Source organism: Panthera onca, chromosome B3 (assembly GCF_046562875.1).
Source record: "Panthera onca isolate mPanOnc1 chromosome B3, mPanOnc1 haplotype 2, whole genome shotgun sequence".
Classification (NCBI taxonomy): Eukaryota; Metazoa; Chordata; class Mammalia; order Carnivora; family Felidae; genus Panthera; species Panthera onca.
Genome location: NC_138344.1, coordinates 126,781,590 through 126,800,213, shown reverse-complemented (window position 1 = coordinate 126,800,213; position 18,624 = coordinate 126,781,590). Strand labels below are relative to the sequence as shown.

Here is an 18,624-nt window from a genome sequence, read left to right as displayed (position 1 = left end):
TGTCTCAGATTACTAGAGGGCTTCCTTTATATTCTTCTCTGTCACCAGCAAATGACACCATGGAAGACTTATTATTTTATAGCTCTGGAAGTCCTAAGTGTGAACTGAGTCTTATGGGGCTCAAGTCAAGGTGTCAGTAGAACTGCTTTTTTATTGGAAGCTCTAAGGGAGAATCTATCCCTTGTCTTTTCCAGCACCTAGAGGCTGCCTGCATCACTTAGCTTGTGGCTGTAGCATTCCAACCTCTGCTTCTGTAATTACATCATCTTCCCTGACTCTAGCTTTCTCTGCTAAGGATCTTTGTGATTACACTGGGATCACCTGGATAATGTAAAATAGTCTTCCAACCTCAAGATCCTTAATCACACCTGCAAAATCCATTTTTCCATATAAGGGTATGTATTCACATGTCACAGGGATTAGAACAAAATGGACATCTTTGGAGGAGATGATGCATTATTCTACCAAATACAATGGGGATATTTTAAAAGTAATGATTATTTTGCAGAAATTAGCAAAATTTACTTCATTGACTCAACACTTTTCACTGATTCTTCACTACCTGGAAGGAATTACTAGTAAAAACAAAGATGTGTCAACAGCAAAGCAACAATAGGATCTCAAGACAACTACCTAGTAACATATTTTTCTAATGGGTACAGTATTTCCTGAAGATTATATGTGTAAAAAATATATAGCTTTAATTTTTACACTAATGAAAGTTAATTGTATGTCTCAGCCTTCTAACTAACAGGAGAAATAATAAGCACAGTCAATTATGGGTTAACTGAAATCAATCAATTCCATGTCATTCTCTTTACTTCACTCTCTCTGGGGAGGATTTAATCTCAGGGAACCAACTTAATGTCATAGATTTGTTTCTTTCCATATTACCTTGCTGGTTTCTAAAATGTCATCAATCCGTTCATGTTAAAAGTGAAATTTCCTCATCCTGCTTTCATTCCTGGGTTTTGTGGCCCAGGATCCTCTGTGTCTAGAGACTGCCAGTGTTATATCCACACCTACTTGGGAAACACATATAGAGGCATAATAAGAAGCAAACTATTGAAACTACTCCAAATGAGAAAGCTTTGGCAGAGGCAAAGTAAGAAAATGACAGCTTCTCCACAGCTGTGTGTTCTTTTAAATATTTGTATGTATGGGGGCGCCTGGGTGGCGCAGTCGGTTAAGCGTCCGACTTCAGCCAGGTCACGATCTCGCGGTCCGTGAGTTCAAGCCCCGCGTCAGGCTCTGGGCTGATGGCTCGGAGCCTGGAGCCTGTTTCCGATTCTGTGTCTCCCTCTCTCTCTGCTCCTCCCCTGTTCATGCTCTGTCTCTCTCTGTCCCAAAAATCAATAAAAAACGTTGAAAAAAAAAATATTTGTATGTATGTTTTAATGAAGTCTTGCAAATTTCTCTTAACAGAATATTTTCTTGAGAGCAAATCTTATATGAAAGCCAAAGTCATGAAATAGGTAGAAATGGAACTATTTTGCTATTACTTCCCAAGAATTCCTAGGGCTCAAGAGAAGCACAATTATCCATCAAACCCCACTTCTTCCCCACAACACATACCCTGGATAAACTGATTTCAGGATGAAACACGCACCTATTTGGACTCCAGCTTTATAATTTGATAACCATTCACCCAGAGTAATATTACTTAATTCCACTCAGCTTCAATTTGACTCTCTAAAAATGGTCCAATTTATCTAACTTTCCAGACTTATTTTTAGGATTAAGTGAGATGATGTAGGTAGTGCACCAACTATGTGCCTGGCAAGTATGAGTTCAAATACACACACACACACACACACACACACACACACACACCCCTTCTCATCAAACAACCTCTGAAAGATAGGTTTTTGTCTTTTGATAGGTTTTTGTCTTTTGATAAGTTTTATTGTTTAGCCATTTTTTGGAGTGATAAAGCACAAACTAAATCATATTTTGGTATCCCATGTCTCATAGTAAGAAAAATAAAGATGAGGAATCCTGATGAACACGGTATTTTATAAAACCAGAAGTGCATTTTAGAAACCAGAAATGTACCACAATGCATATTCTCTAAATAACTTTTCAATACAATTTGCTTATGTGTTCAGATGTGCAAAAGGTGATATTGCCACTGAAACACACAGAAGCCCATATTTGCCTGCAGCCTGCTTCCCTTGCCACGTTTCAACAAAAGCATCTTCAGAAGTGTCTGGGGAAAAAAAAAAGTTTGGATACCCATCCTGGTTTGTGGCGCAAAATAGGGAGTTCTGTTTTGCGAACAGGAATACAGAACAAATTCCTCCTCTAATTGAATGAGTCAACTCACTTTGATTCAAGAATCTATTATCAATGAACAGACCTATTACAGTAAAACCTTGGATTGCGAGTAACTTGTTCTCCGAGTGTTCTGCAAGAGGAGAAACATTTCTAATAAAAAAACGAATGGTATCTTACGGTACGAGCAGTACATGACGCCAAAAGTCACAAGATCATAACTGAACCAATGGTTCTTGAAATTGACTTTGATATACAAGTGTTTTGGATTATAAGCATATTTTCAGAATGAATTATGCTTGCAAACCAAAGTTTTATTGTATTACATTTTACTCTCACAGATTGAAAAAGTGGGAAATAAGTAAATCTATCTATATTTAAGCCCAAGACACAAGGAAAACAGAACAAATGTCTTTTCCATTTGAAAGATCTGAGAGTATCCAAATAAAATCCTTTATTTCAAGTTATAAAGGATTAAGAGATCTCTTTAAAATCGAGTCTGTAAATAGGCAGTGGTAGTATAGCTGTTAATAACTCGGTTATTTACATAACATAGCATAACACCACCTTTAGGTTTTCAAGCCCAGAGGTTTATTTCCTCTAGATCCAAGTCCTTGCAATTAAAAGAAGATACAGAATTAGGTAGTTTTATTTCACTATTTCTGCCTTTTGTTGCTAAGTTATATACTAATAATCATATTTGAGATGTAACATTAAGTTGCCTTTGGACAACAAAAAGCAGTCCATTAAGAACCAGTTCTATGGGATTTAGTAGAGATACTCTAAGTATCTTTTTCTTATGTTATTAAAAGTGCCTAATTTTATAAAATAACAAACATTTGAAATAGCTCCTAATTGCTTCCTTTTCATTTCATTGCAGTTGTTCTAGAATAAGCTGAGGTTCACCTTCTACACCTCCCACTCCCACCGTGGACAGAATTATTAAGCGGTAGAGAGCAGCTTACATTTAACAGGAAGGGACACAGCTGAATGGCATTGGCATTAAGGGTGATTTTGAGAGGCTCTGTCTCTGAAGAAAATGAGAGATGAATGAGCCAAGAAGAGAGAACTTTGAGTTGTTTCATGAAGAATTTGATGAGATTTCAGTAGAAATGCTAAGTTATAAAACATGTGTCTCTTCCCCTTCCTAAAATGCCCATGATTTACTGATGCATTGGGAATCCTGATCGATTGTTGTGATGTGTAGTACAGTGGGATTCTGCTTTAAAATGAATAAATATTGCCACAGTAATTCTGAGAAGTCTGCTACTCTTAATTCTGCGGTTCAAGTAATAAGCTAATAATACCTTTCAAAATCTAACCACACATATGAAGATTTTCTAATTTTCATTAGCTTTTTTTTTCCTCCTGAACTATCTGTCAGTAAGCTGATTGGGAGAAGATTAAAATATATTAAGAATAATTTATGTTAGTTGTGCCTGGATGGTTCAGTCAGGAAAGCCTCTGACTCTTGGTTTCAGCTCAGGGGATGATCTCAATGTTTATGAGTTTGAGCCCCACATCGGGCTCTGCGCTGACCATGCAAAGCCTGCTTGGGATTCTCTCTCTCTCTCTCTCTCTCTCTCTACCCCTCCCATGCTTGCTCTCTCTCTCTCTCTCTCAAAATAAATAAATAAGATTAAAAAAAAGAATAATTTATGTTAACAGAATCCTTATATCCTTTAAGTATTAGAAAAACAAGGAGTGTTTCCCACAAGCAAAAACAAACTAAAAACTAACAGTGTCTTAAACAAACAAATGCTCTATTCCACCATACAATAATTCTAGAGGCCACAGTAACCCAGGGTTAGTTTATAGGCTCAAAAATGTTAATTAGGAATCAGGGTTTTTTTGGTGTGTGTTTTTTTTTATTTTGTTTTGTTTACCTTTGAGCTCTGCCATTCCTAGGACATGACTTTCATCCTCCTGATTGCATGATGATTCTGTCACCTCCAGGCATTGTTTGTACATTCTGGGCAGGAAGAGGGTGGAAGGCCCGAGGGATATGCCAGTTGAGACTTCTATCAAAAATGAAACATTCCCAGAAGGCTTCCCCAGAGACTTCAGTTTATATCTTACTAGCCAGAGCCTGTAACATGTCCACATCTAGATGCAAAAGAATCTGGGAAGGTGAGTGATTTGACTTTTTAGCCTCTATAAAGGAACAAAAGCAGAAAGTAAAAAAAAAAAAAAAAAAAAGTAAAAAAGCAGAAAAAAGAACAAACTGACAGTTACCAAAGGTGAGGTGGATTGGGGCATGGGTAAAACTGGTGAGGATTAAGAAATACATTTGTGCGTGGCGCCTGGGTGGCTCAGTCGGTTGAGCGGCCGACTTCGGCTCAGGTCACGATCTCGCGGTCCATGGGTTCGAGCCCAGCGTCGGGCTCTGTGCTGACAGCTCAGAGCCTGGAGCCTGTTTCAGATTCTGTGTCTCCCTCTCTCTCTGACCCTCCCCCATTCATGCTCTGTCTCCCTCTGTCTCAAAAATAAATAAACATTAAAAAAAAAAAAGAAATACATTTGTGATGAGCACTGGGTGATGTATGCAATTATTAAATCACTATATTGAACACCTGAAACTAATATAACACTTTATGTTAACTATACTGGCATTGAAAGTAAAATATAAATTAGAAAAAAGCATAAGTATTAGTTTATATGTAACTAATCCTTAGGGTATGCCACATATATTATTAATTAATTAATCCTAATGACAAGCCCATATAGTAGTAGTATTATAATAAATTAAAGATGTTAAAACTGAAACGCAGTATAAGAAGAGTCCCCAAATTCATGAACTTGAATAGCAGAACTGAAAATCAAACCTAAGTTTGTCCTATATCAAAAAGGAAGCCTGTGGATACTCAGATAATGCATGAATAATATTTTATTCATATATAAATAAGGGCAGATGGGTTTAATCAAAGCTGCACTGTAAACACTCTATTAAATGGGTATACTAAAATTGTTCTTGCATTTCTCATATATAAATGCAAAGAAAGAGAGAGAAGAAAATCTATATATTTGTTTTGTATCAAAGTAGGAGAAATTTTTTGAACACATGTTCCAGAATACATAAGGTGATATTGAAAGAAAAGAATAATGTTTTATTTTCAATTTCACCAGGTGATCAGTCTCTCCTATTTGCCCTAATTTAAGTTTAGAATACAGGTTACTACAGAAAAGATAAGAGTCTGATTGAAAACTCATGTCTGGGAACAGCTGGGTGGCTCAGTCAGTTGAGTGTCTGACTTCAGCTCAGGTCATGATCTCATGGTTCATGGGTTCAAGCTCCATGTTGGGCTCTGTGCTGACAGCTCTGAGCCTGGAGCCTGCTTTGGATTCTGTGTCTCCCTCTCTCTCTGTTCCTCCCCTGTTCACACTTTGTCTCTCTCTCTCTCTCAAAAATAAGTAAACATTTAAAAAATAAGCATTTAAATAAATAAATAAATAAATAAATAGAAAACTCATCTGAATCTTGAAAGAAACCTTCTTATTAAATCTTGTCAATTAGACAAAGTGACATTTCTGGCATATTATCTTTCTCTGTGAAGTTTATCAAACCGCTTATACTCCACCAATTCAAAACATTCCCCTCTCCAGTTTCAAAGATGGTGATGAACTTTAAAACCAGAAATGTAAAGCATCCAAAATGGCGCATAATGTATCTACAGCACATATTGGAAGAAAAGCAAATTCTTTAAGATGGTATAATAGGTTAAAAAGCTATGATTGTTTTAGTTTCTCATACTTTTAGAAAAATAATGTATCAAAAATCATTGTATTATATATATATTAAAAATTCATCTTAAAAGCCTATGTAGATAGTATTTCCTCCCCAAATATTCAACAGATATATGCAAAAATCACTGAATAAGAAATGCATTTCTTATGATCATATAAAATACTTTCCAAATACACTGTTTATAGCAATGATAAGGAAATTACTACCAAGAATTAAGCAAGATGTTCTTCATTCTATTTTCTATATTGCTTCTAAAATGATATGCTGAAAATATAAACTTGGTAATATCAAAGCCCAAAATCACTCATAAATTTTATTTTACTCTAAGACAAAATTTTAAATCTTGTTCTTGGGATATCCATAGTTTCTGATCTTACTTTTATCACATTCACTTTCTTCTCAATTTTATGTAAATTCATAGATGAATGGAATATCACATTCATATTTTTATTGATTTCCATGTCATCAACTGATTTTACTATGTGTATCATAATTTAGTCCTGAAGGGGTATCCTATAATTTACTATTAAGTCAAGAGTTATGGATGCTTCCTTTCATCAGAGTCACATGTTCCAGGAGACATAAATAGTGGAAATCCCTAATCCCTCTCTTTCTTGGCAATGATGAAAATCTGTATTGAAATCGTTAGTTTTTTATAATATCTATAACACAATCATGTATTATCTATTAAAATACTTATCTATATACACACACATGAACACATATACACACTGTTCGAACAGTATAGTCTTCATCATCTTTTTTCTCTTCTATCAAATTTTGATGATAAATATTTACTATTCAATAGAATTTTATAGAATTTTCCATTTTTAAACATTTCAACTTCATTTGGTGTTTTACTTTCATTCTTTACTTTAAAGTAGGACTCTTGAGGACATGTACTATTTTTAATCCTATCTTATTTCTTTCTTTTGAAATATCATCCACTGTTGATTTTCTTTCTAGGTAATAACTCTTGTTTTTCCTTATTAGATAGATTTTATGTGTCTTTTTCTTGCCAGGCCAAATTTCTCTTTTAAAAAATCCCTATTAGGTCATTTATTCTCTTTCTAAATACATTTGTATTTGTTTATTTTTCTTGTTCTACTGATAAGCTATAAATCATGACATCTTTTCAGTTTCTTATTACTACCTACTTACCTTATGTTTTAACTTCTTCCTGTTCCAAAATCTAATTGGATGAAAGAATATGATGAACATGTGATCTTTCAAAATTGTTAGAACGTTTCCACATATATATTTCAGATTTCTTCATGACTAACAATCTAGAAGTCCTAAGTGAAATAAGCCTGCTGGTTGTATGGCTATTAGCAAAACCTTCTTAGTATTTCAAATACATAATCTGAGAACAATTCCCTTAATTAAATAGGTCATGCTTCCAATAAATTTTGTGTGTATTTGCATGAGGTATGTCGCCTAATATCACTATGTATAAATCCTCTTAAATATATTGTGTTTTTTTTTTACTTTTGAAAATTCTATAAGTGGAGGACACAATGCTGAATTTGAAAGACTTTTCATGCTTTAATATGCAGATTTTTACATTGAATTTTCTCAATTGTTTTACATTAGAATAACTTGCCTATAGCAAAATTCATTCTATTGAAGACTAATAAAGTAATAACTAGAAATCCAGAGTTCCTAGTCACAAAGTTTCTTAAAATCTGCGGGAAAACTACACTGAGTTTCAAAGGAATGAATAAAGCTAGTGTTGTCATTTAAAATATCCTCTAAGGGGGCACCTGAGTGATTCAGTGGATTAAGCATCCGACTTCAGCTCAGGTCATGATTTCCAGGTTTGTGAGTTCAAGCCCCGTGTCTGCCTCTGTGCTGACAGCTCAGAGCCTGGAGCCTGCTTCAGATTCTGTGTCTCCCTCTCCTGCTCACACTATGTTTGTCTCTCTCTCTCTCTCTCTCAAAAATAAACACTAAAAAATTTTAAAAAATAAAATAGGCTTTAAGGAGAAAATACAATGTAGTTTCTGCCTACAGCCTCACAATCCATTACTTCTAAGAGGTCATTTCCTCCACATCACAGAAAGTTGTCCATCACAGAAAGTTGTCTAAATAAACATTTTTTTTAAATTGGATTTGTCATTCCATTCAGATAGATCTTATCATGGTCACATGCAAGATGAGCAGGAAGACTTGAGAGAAAGAAGAGTTGACCACCACTTAAAAACACTTCTCCTGACTTGGCCTAAACACAAGAGAAAATATTTTTTATTGTGCATAAGCAACCTGTTAATTGTGTCCATTTTTGCTACCAAAAGCTCATTCTTAGCACTACCAGTTTTTAATTTTTTATCTTAATTTTCTTAAATTACTTATCTCTCAGTGACCTGGAAATCAAATTTCAAATAAGCCTACAAGTAAAAAAAAATATTGGCCAATATTTGCATTAATCTATATAATACAAATATTGATTAATTATAAAATTATACTGCATATCAACCATAAGCAAAGATTGACATGATGTAAGATTCAAATATGCTTACCCTTTAACAAAGAATAGTTTTTCTTTTCTATATTCCCTTTAAGGGTTCTTCTATTCACTATTAAGGACCATTCTTCTATTTATTGCCTGGATGCTAAGTAATTGATCATTGGTCTGGACTTATATCCTCTTTTACTCATTGATTTCTTTGTGAGTTTCTTAATGTAAAAGTAATATCTCAACTTATTCGAGAGGATATTTACAGTACTTCATCAATTCAAAATCACAATTTGTCCTACAATTTAACATCTCTGTAATTGGTGTATGTCTTACAATTGATGGCATGGCCATAATTTCCTCGGCTATGGTTTTGGGGTTTCACTTTCTAATTTTTCTTTTTCTTTATTCTTAGTGGTTTATAGAATAACCACTTCATTCTTGGTGGTTTATAGGTGCATCCTGTGATTGATAGCAACTTAGATTTGATGAAACATGGTGTTGTCTTTAATCCAAATGATATAATGTTGGAATAAGACTATGTATCTGAGAAAGAACACTTTATGTGGGCTGGCAAGATGGTCAAGATCTTTCTTATCACACACTCTTTATACCTCTGCTGGGCTGTCAGAATATACTGGGTCCAGCTTCTAGTTGCCAATGCAGCCAAATAGAGAAAATAAGATACTGCCCCATAAGGAATTTATAGAAGCCTCCAACCCACTAGCATGCAGAAATGGCTGTTCTCAAAAGTTAACTGTGACAAACTTCTTGCCAGATCCAGTAGTCAATTCTACTGGCCTTTGATTCACTCAGCTTCATGGCAGAATTGATCAGACTTGAAACATATTTCTTGAAATATTTTCTACACATGAAAAATTAAAATATTTTCTACATATGGCTTATATGTTACAACATCCTCCTAGTTTTCATCCTATGTTACTACTCTCTCTTTCTCAATCTTTTTAAAGGATAGAATTAAGTTTTGCAATCCCTAATTAATTGCTCACTATTAACTCTCCTCTACACTTTCTATATTCCCTGAGTCTTCTAAACAATTGCATGTATATAAGTATAAACATAGAAAATGATATAAATGTAGTTTTAGCTTCTATATCTCTAGTCTTGGACATTTTTACTCAGATTTCTTCTTTAACCCAAATTAATTACATATTAATATTATATGTTATCTTTATTTTTATATATTATTTTTATATCTATTATACTGGCTGCACTTTTATTAGTCATACAAATTTGTCCATTAACTATCTTGTATGTGCTAAATTCACCATATATCTTCAACAAATAATGCAAATTTTTTCTATTTTACTTTTTTAAAAATTTTGTTTATATTTGAGGGAGAGAGAGAGAGCACATAGGAAGGGGCAGAGAGAGACAGGGAGAGGGAAAATCCCAAGTAGGCCCCACACTAACAATGGGGAGCCCAGTGCAGACCCATGAACTGTCAGATCATGACCTGAACTAAAACCAAAAGTTGGTCTCTTAACCAACTGAGCCACTCAAATGCCCCTACTTTTCTTACTTTTTCTTTCTTTCTCTCTTTCTTTCTTTCTCTCTTTCTTTCTTCTTTCTTTTTTTATTTCCTTTTTTCATCTTAATGCCTGGGCTTAATGATTTCTGGATAAGAAATTCCAAACTCCAGTATAATAATGAATAGTTTTGGCCATCCAAGGTACTATTTATTCTGACACATGAAGAAACTATTTCCAAAAATATAACACCAAGTCTGATTTTTGCTATAGATTTTTGGTAAATATGCTCCACTTATTTATGGAAGCCTCCTCCTAATATGCTAAAAATATTTAGTGTGAATCATTTGAAACTTATCAAATTTACTATCTACATCTATTTTTTAAATGTTATTTTTCTTTTTTACTCCATTAATGTTTTGAATTATGCTAATGGATCCTTTCATCTGTAAATCTTAAGAGGAAACATTGCTAGAAAATTATTTTCAACTTTTCAATTAATGTGTTTATATTTTATTTAGAATATTTATATCTACCCCTATAATTGACACTGTTCTTTAGTTTTCTTTTCATACAGTATTATTGCTTGGCTTTCATATTAGGGTTATATTGGATGCATGTAATGAGTTGGGAATCACTTGTAAAAGAAGATTTATACAGTTGGCATAACTTCCTTATAAAAAGGCATAGAAAATATTGTAAGGATCCTTGTGTTACAAATAAAACATTAGTAACCTTTTAAAAAATATTTATGTGTTTACACAAAAATATCCCTATTAACTAGACACTTAAGATGAGTATTTGATTCTTGGATGGAGACAGAGCAGAAGCATCATCTTTTTCTTCCTTTTCCTTCTCCATTTAGATAACAGAAAGTGTTAAAAAGAAGAATAAAACAATACCAGTATTAGAAAACAAGAAAGTAAGGAAGTGGTCGGTCAGAAAACTTGAGGGCAGCCCAGAAAATAGACAGCTGGTAAAAGAACCAGTGACTCCCCTGCAAAAATCTCCAGGGAGGAGAACAATTCTTTCCAAAGTAGTTCAGGACAAGATACAAGCCTAACGTGGAAGAAAGAAAAAAATGCTACTACTGGAATAGACAGTAGGTCTCAGGTCATTCATTTTTGTGCTACAATTAGATCAGTGAGGGTGGCTGTCTCCTTAAATAAATGGCAATGCCAGTTGTTGGCAAGAGTGTGGAGCAACTGGGTCTCATTCATTGCTGTCGGAAGTGCACAATGGTACAGCCACTTTGGCACAGAGTCTGGCAGTTTCTTTAAAAAGTTAACACAGTTTTCCATATAATCCAGCAACCACACTCCCCTCTCCAACTGACTTTAAAACATGTTCGTACAAAAACCCATACTCAGATGCTTATAGATGTTTTATTTATAATCATTAAGAGCAAGAAGCCATCAAGATGTCCTTCAAGAAGATCAATGGATTAATAAAATACTATTTTGATATTAAAAAAACTGAGTTACCAGTTTATGAAATGACATGAAGAAACCTTAAATACATGTTACTAAGTGAAAAAAAATCAGTTTTAAAAAGCTATACATCTGGGGCGCCTGGGTGGCTCAGTCGGTTGGGCGTTCGGCTTGGGCTCAGGTCATGATCTCACAGTTAGTCAGTTCGAGCCCCGTGTCGGGCTCTGTGCTGACAGCTCAGAGCCTGGAGCCTGCTTATGATTCTGTGTCTCCCCTTCTCTCTTCCCGTCCCCTGCTTGAGCTCTGTTTCTATCTCTCAAGAATATATAAACTTAAAAAAAATTTAAAAAAGAAAAGAAAAAGCTATACACCGTACATGAAGAAACCTTAAATGCATATTACTAAGTGAAAAAAAAAATCAGTTTGAAAAAGCTATACATTGTACAGTTTCAATTGCACAACATTCTGGAAAACATAAAACTATAGAGATAATAAACTGATCAGTAATTGACAGAGTGGGGAGAGTTGAACAGATGAAGCACAGAGAATTCCTATCACTCCTTTAGGATGATAAAATTGTGTGATACTATTATCGCAAATACATGAAATGATGCATGTGTCAAAGCCCATTGATCTTTATAGCACAAACAGTGAACTATGATGTATGCAACTTTTTATAAATCACTTAGGAGGTTGAGGGAATCCCTAGGTGTAATGCAGAATATGGCAAAAACAATTTAACTGTATTACAGAAGTATAAAAGAACCTTAGTAAACTGAATGGGAGAAAATGTTGCTAACTTTGGAAGTGAGTGGGTTCTGTAAAACTAAAGGCAAAACCATCTGTATTAAGGATTGTACTCTAGTTGATAAGATTGTTCCCCATAGGGGTCCAGATTAACAGCTCTTATTCAGCTGTAAATGTATGTAAGAATTGAACCATTAAATCAATGAATCGGGGAGGGTGAGAATCTGAAGTCTAGCCTATCTGGGTACGGTAAACTAATAACACTGCTCCTAATTATCAAGACTTATTGGTGGTATTCACATGTCCTGCTTTGGTCAGCTCAAATGATTCATACACAGCTTATATTACAGGATACAAAGGTTCCAAATCTTCTTCCTCATAACTTGAAAACTTCATCACTGAAGAAACGAGAGGGGGAGGACTGAATGAAAATATACAAAGAATTCAAAATACAAAATCAAAATTGTAAATGACTAACGCAATATATTAGTTTGACATGAGGTATTTTCATATGGTGCATGAACATTAAATTCTCCCAGTCTCCTCCTTCCTTCCCTTCTTGCATATGTGCATACAAATGTTTACCTCTTTCTTTCCTATGCTGAGAGGAAGAAATATGTCTTATTGTCAAGAATATATTTAACCTACTTGATCTCATCTGCCCCTACTTACTTTGAAACTCATTTTTTTAAATAATTTCCTTTTTGAGATCATTCGGCTCCTTTCCACTTCATTTTAAACTGTGATGAAACTGGGTGGCTCAGTCAGTTAAGTGTCTGACTTCAGCTCAGGTCATAATCTCACAGTTCATGAGTTAGAGCCCCACGTGAGGCTCTGTGCTGACAGCTGGGAGCCTGGAGCCTGCTTGGGATTCTGTGTCTCCCTTTCTCTCTGCCCCTCCCTGCTTGCTTGCTCTCTCTTTCCCTCTCTGTCTCTCTCTCTCTCAAAAATAAGTAGTAAACATTAAAAAAATAAAAAAAATAACATATAATAAACTGTGATGAAACAATGCTAGCACCTTTTTTAAGTCAAATAGAAAACAAATGTGTTTCTCACATTTCCACTTTTCTTCTGAATTTAGTATTTGTAGGCTCTTCATTTCTTTTTTTGATAATAAACATCCTGATGGGTGTGAAATATTTAATTATGTTTTTGATTTTCATTTTCCTAATGATTAGTTAATCAGAGCATCTTGTCATGTGCTTACTTGGCCATTTGTATTTCTTCTTTGGAGAAACGTCCAGTCTTCTGCCCATTTTTCAACCCGGTTGTTTATTTTTTGTTGTTGTTGAATTGTAAAAGTTCTTTACATATTCTGGATATTAGCCTCTTTTCACATACAAATGTTTTCTTCATTTCATGCATTGCCTTTTCACTCTTTTGATTTTTCCCATCCAAGAATATGGCATGTTTCCCAATATTTTGTTTTGTTTTACTCACACAGGTTTTTAGGGTAATTCTGTTTAATTTACAGATTTGTGGATTTATATTTTAGTTATTTCTTAGTTAATTTGGTATTATAAAAGTGATCATTTTTTCTAGTATATATTCTTTCTACTTTTTGTTAATACATGTAAATGCTGTTGATTTTTGTATATTGATTTTATTACCTGCTACAATTGGTATGCTGATTTGCAGATTTTACTAACTTTTGTAGAATAAACAATTCCACTGTGGCCAGTTTCAAACTTTCAATGGTTCATTCACTGGCTTGCAAAATTCCTGAACTTTTAACAATCTGCATTAAAAGCCCATCCAAGCTGGCCCCAGCATTACATTGCCTGATACTTTAATGAATTATTTGTTTGTTTATAATAGTTTTTTCATTGATTCTTTTGGAATTTCTAAATGTATAATTATATCATCTGCACATAGAGGCAATTTTAGCCTTTCTACTTCATACAATTTTAATAGTGTCCTTTTGTCTAATTACACAAATTAGCTAATATTTCCTCTCAACCATTAAATGTTCCTGGAGATGGTGGCTATCCTTACCATGATGATTTTGGTGGAGAAGTTTCTAATATTTTCAATTAAATAAGCTTCTTTCTTGAATTTATGCAGATGTTTTTGTTTTTGTGGATGTATATGTCTTTGTGTATGTCAAAGATATCTAACAATTGCTGTTTTACTGAGTGTTTTTTTAACATATAATAATGTTCACATTGCTTTTTGTATAATGCTTTCTCTGCTCCTACACGGACTCTATGGAAATAAGCATATGATTTTTTTCTAATTTCTATTAACAGACTAAATGCATGAATAAATTTCTTACTAGTGAAATATCATTTTACCTGGAATAAAATCTCTTTGGTCAGGACTTTCCCCTTGATATTCTATTTCATTCTGCTGTTGTATTTTATTACCTACTAAATAATTTTAAATGTTTACAAAATATTCATAAATGTGATTAGTCTATACTCCCTCCCAACATATACTCTATCTCTCTAATGTACTTTTTACCAGGCTTTGAAACATTACAGAATCTTGAAAGAGTTATTAGTATAGATCTTAAAATGGTCCAGCAAGATGCCCAATCTACCTTAATCTCATTATTCCATTAAAAGAAAATTGGTAGTTGAAATATATGTTTAGTAAAAACCCTTTACATAGAAATAGTATATTATGAGGGATGTGAACTATATGAGATTATAGTCTACATCTGTCTCTTGATCTTGGTTCAGTGGTAACATTATTTCTATTTTACACATGAGGAAAGTGGATGCATGACTTGAAGTGTTCAGTTGGTTAATTAGCAGCAATAAATTCTAACCTGATTCTTTTGACATTAAGATAAAAATTCCCATGTGTTTTTGTTGCCTCATCCTCTAGTGAAGCTGAGGGTACACTAATCTATCCACTCCCATGCTTTAGTCCTTCCTTTAGCTAATGGATTAGGAATAAAACCTAGAATTATGGCATATAATTTTTGTTATCTGATTAACTAACTGAATAGCAATGTCACAAAATTCTTTGCCCCATGTTCTTGATGCCATATAATCAATGACTCTTTTTTACATGTTTATTTATTTATTTTGAGAGAAAGGGAGCACAAGTAGAACAAGAGCAGAAGGAAAGAGGGAGGGAGAGAGAAACGCAAGCAGACTCACCACTGTCAGTGCAGAGCCCAACGCAGGGCTCGAACTCACAAATCATGAGATCACGACCTTAACCGAAATCAAGAGTCAGATTCTTAATTGACTGAGCCACCCAAGTATCCCAATTATTCTTTTTTTTTTAAATTTATTCATTCAAAGAGAGAATGAGTGAGTGGGGGAGGAGCAGAGAGAGGGAGAGAGAATCCCAAGCAGGCGCCTCACTGTCAGTGAAGATCCTGACATGAATTCATGAACCCTGAGATCATGACCTGAACTTGAACCTTTGGCCACTTAACAAATGAGCCACCTAGGCACCCCAATCAATAACTCTTAACAAATGAACTGATGATTTTTGTCCTTCCAGAGTTCTTTTGTAGTCTTTTTTCTACCATTCTAGTTTATAATTTGGCTTTATTACTTTAAATTTAGGAGAAAAGAAAACTGTGAAGAACAGTAATACCTTGGATAATATAGAAACAAATATTTCTCATTTGATAAAAAGTAATAAGCCCTTTAAGGGAAAACTGGACAATTAAATTAGTTAATTACAATGTATCCTTTTTTATCGTCATAATGCAATTAAAGCCAGGTAATTTTAAATGCCTATAGATTAGCATAACCTAAAGAAAATGGCAATAAGCTGTAAATAATAAGTTTTTAATTATAGCTGTTAATCATGGCAATTAATACTATACCCTTTCAAGTTTTGTTTTTAAAATAATGGCCTTAAATTGCCTTAACAAGATTTAATATAATTCAAGAACTCTTGTGAATATACTAAATAGTTATAATAAACTGCATCATTAATTTAATAAAAGAAATGTTTTAAAAGGTGAATTTGAAAGGAAAAGAAAAAAGCAATAGCTGTAGACAAACAAAGGCTTTTTCTTTCTCCCCATGCATTTATTACTTGGGGCAAAATGGGAACACAGAATAATGATTCCTTCTACTTTCGATTTTGTTTAGAGAAGAGGAAGAAAAATTTACTCGTCCCACTCTAATTAGAAGGCAGAACGTATTCCTAGCATCTGAACAGTAAAGAATGTCATCACAGAAAGTGGCAAAGGTTAATTCTGCCAGAGCCTGGGATCCCACCTCTTTCTGGATTATTTAGTAACCTCTGTGCTCTGTTTTCCTTCTCAATTGTCTCCTGATTTACTGCTTCTATTTACTTTCCCTGACATACTTTCTTTCTCACAAGTGGAGGCTGATTAGTTTTTGTTATGATTATATGACTTGATCTCTGTGGAGAATTTCGGGGGAGCGGTGAAAGGTGCATAATGAAAAGATATGTGGCTTCTACTGAGATTACAGAATTAAATGTAATGCAAAGTTTATGCGAGAAGAAATGAAATCACTTGAACGACCTGAAGGAAAGATGAGGAATAACGGTGCTGTGGATGGTTATGAAGTTAATCTAAATTAAAATATATACTGGAATTAATTTTGTCTTCCTGGAGAGCAGAGCGCTCCTCCCTATTTCCTTTCCTTGTGTTGACGTAGAGAGATAAATAATGTCCTCTCTTTCTAATGCGTGTGTCACCAACCAAAACAATCTCAAGAGGAAATCTGTTAGGTAAATGAGTTTTCCCAAATTGTCATAGTCGCCTATTGAGACAAATGAGTTAGTAAATTTCAGAGGATTCACCACTCATGAGTATTAAAGTGCGTGTTTGGTAAGGATTATAAAGTGCATTCAATCTTCACTCCATGTATGTGAAGTAATATGATTAACTGAATCCTAGAAGAAGTTTAGTACAAATGGAACATTATAGCAAGGTACAGAAATTAGTATTAAAAGTATTTATTGTTAGCTTTCATATAGCACTGCTTTAAGTAAAAAAAAAAAAAAAAAAAAAAAAAAACACCATTGAAATCTTGACTTTTTTTTTGAGAGAAAAGAGCCAGAGCATCAGTGGGGGAGAAAGCCAGAGGGCAAGAGAGAATCTCAAGCAGGCTCCAACCTCAGCCCTGAGCTCCAATATGAGGCCCAATCTCACTATCTTGGGATCATGACCTGAGCCTAAATCAAGAGTTGGATGCTCAACCGACTCAGCCACCCACGTGTCCCCAAATTTTGGCTCTTTTTTTGAGACTTGCTTAACCAAGGCAATCCAAGAAGATACCTTATTTCATTTTAATCCTTATAGTAATTAATAACATTGCACCCAAATAGAAAAGTTATGCCATTCTATTATTTATCCTATGTACTTTTATATATCATTTACAAATTTTATATTTTTTTACAAATTATATATTAATATGCCTCATATTTCCAAAAATAACTTCCTAGAGGTCTGAGGACTTCCCTTATTCTTTGGAAACTTCATATCTATCAAGCCTCCTTCAACATACTAGGCATTTAATGTATATTTTATACAAAATCAGTTGAACTGATGAGTTTTCCACATGATAGTTAAACTTTAATGTGCCTAAAAATAACCTGTACAAATTATCAAAATGTTCATTGTCAGGAACCAACCTTTCCCCAATCTGAAAATCTATTTCACTAGACCTGGGTTCAAATTTATGGTTTTGACATTGATGTTTATTTGTAGGTGGTAGAAGGAATATATCTGAAGAAACACTGCATAGAGAAACTAATTTACTCCTCAAAATAAACACGAGATAGGTGTCCTCATCCCATTCACAAAATTATAAGGCTGATATTTTAACTAAAATAAATACAGCATGCTTGAGAAGTTCAGATGCTAGCACATTTGTTCCCAAATAGCCCAGAAGGAATAAGGAAGATATGATTTCCTTGCTGAAAATGTTCCCCCTCCAATCCCTTTCTCAGCCAAGAGCAGCTTTGTTTCTCTTTGCAGTTCCTGTTTTCAATCTTTAAAACATTTGGATGATCCTCTATAGAAGATGTAGCTAGATCTGGGCCATACTTTGGATAGAGAAATTATTTGTTAGTTGTTTTCCTTAGGATATATTCTGTTTCTAGATTTTTCTGCTCTTTATTTTTTGTGATCCTTCAAGCAATGGTTATAAAGGTTGGAAAAGCTAAAAACAAAACAAAACAAAAAACAAACAAACAAAAAAAACAAGATAAAACAACAATGACAAATCACAAAAAAACAAAAAACAAGTATATGCCAATATATTTTTAATCCTAGTTTCCTTCTCTTCATGCTTAGTAATTCATCAGTAGGAGCTATTTTGTTGGAAATGCCTTCCACAGTAATCCTCATAGGGGAGTTTAGAGTGCCTTGTCAAAAGACATACTAAATAATATATTCCCATAACTATTACAGATCAATCTTTTGGTAGGAAATAAAAACCAGGGACAAAAATAGGATTATAATTTCAAATTCACTTCTGGGGACCCCAGCTGTCTTTTTAAATCACCTCTCTTTTGCTGCCTGGTTCTTCACTT

General features: G+C 34.1%; 1 long non-coding RNA gene across 2 annotated transcripts in view; it reads left to right on the top strand.

The window, feature by feature from the left end:
* Positions 1-18,624, top strand: part of LOC132668520 (uncharacterized) — a 60,962-nt gene that overhangs the window by 34,581 nt on the left and 7,757 nt on the right. The window contains exons 3-4 of one of the 2 annotated variants that reach the window (XR_013555883.1): positions 4,231-4,404; positions 10,830-11,313. This is a non-coding gene — a long non-coding RNA (uncharacterized LOC132668520). Of the gene's footprint in view, positions 1-4,230; positions 4,405-10,829; positions 11,314-18,624 lie in introns of those variants that run through there. The other variant, XR_009605593.2, reaches the window with a different exon arrangement.